Genomic DNA, 1,025 nt, shown 5'->3' with positions numbered 1-1,025 from the left:
AAAGCAGTAATCCCTAACACCTTAAAACGATAGTTGTGCTGTTCAAACCAAAGTATCTCTAACTGCAGCCTCAAAAAAAGAAAGAGTCAGCAACAACAGCAATAAACACTGGCACGCAGAGGCATCCGGCCGCGGTCAGTCCCCACCAAAGCACAACCACCGACACAAAAAAGCACAGACGCCATCACACCAGTGAAATCATCGCTCTCCCACCGCCCACGCAGCTCCACACAGCCACCATGCAGAGTGGCGGGATTCCAGCAAAAAGACATATGATCATTGGCACCGCTCTTGCAACCAAATGGTTCTACCACAGTGCAGTCCCGATGCAGTGAAAGACACACAAGGGCCTAGACAGACACACGTGGCGGTGTTGCAACCGGCAGCCATCGAGCGTGTCCGAGCACGAGGCGGTGACACGGAAGAGGAGTGGAGGATTTGCCGTTCGGCTGCAGTCAAGGCGTCGTTCCTCGCTCACGTGGGTCGGCACTGCACAGCGAGCAGCGGCATCATAAGCGCACACGAAGCACACGAGAAGGAAGAAAGAATAAGCACGGTGGCGGCACCCAGACACGGGGGACAAGGGTCCACGTCGATTGTACGGTCTGTTGGCTCATAGACGCCCGGTTTGCAATCACGCCGCTGCCCTGCAGTTCGTCAGTCTGCAGTGGTCTGAAAGGATGTAGGGAAGGGAGAGAGAAGGTGCAGCCCTCATCGATCTCGGTTGGGTGTGAAAACGGTGAGGTCATCTCATCAGATCACCTGTAGCAAAGAAGTTCGATGTAATCACTGGGCACGGACATCCAAAAGCTGACGCTGAAAAAAACAAAGGTTTTGGCTTCTTTGAGGCGTTTCCCACGCAAAGGTGAGCAGTCACCACCAGGCGCATTCGTACCCCATCAAAAGGCGGTAAACTTCACCGTCTCCATGGCCTGTCCCACGCGACAAACAGCATTGAAGGTCCGACGCGTTCTTTGGGGCCATGTTATTCCGTCCGCAGCACGTGGCGGTGACACGGAAGAGGA

At 54.6% G+C, this 1,025-nt stretch overlaps 1 non-coding gene across 1 annotated transcript; it reads right to left on the bottom strand.

Annotated features, from left to right (window-relative positions):
- Positions 1-836: 836 nt before the first annotated feature.
- Tc00.1047053435211.10 lies at positions 837-900 on the bottom strand. The gene has a single exon (XR_008254383.1). It is a non-coding gene; the product is annotated as an H/ACA snoRNA, TC8C3H1 (small nucleolar RNA).
- Positions 901-1,025: the final 125 nt, after the last annotated feature.

This window comes from Trypanosoma cruzi (genome assembly GCF_000209065.1).
Source record: "Trypanosoma cruzi strain CL Brener chromosome Unknown tcruzi_1047053435211, whole genome shotgun sequence".
Taxonomy (NCBI): domain Eukaryota; phylum Euglenozoa; class Kinetoplastea; order Trypanosomatida; family Trypanosomatidae; genus Trypanosoma; species Trypanosoma cruzi.
This window is presented reverse-complemented; position numbering and strand designations above follow the sequence as displayed.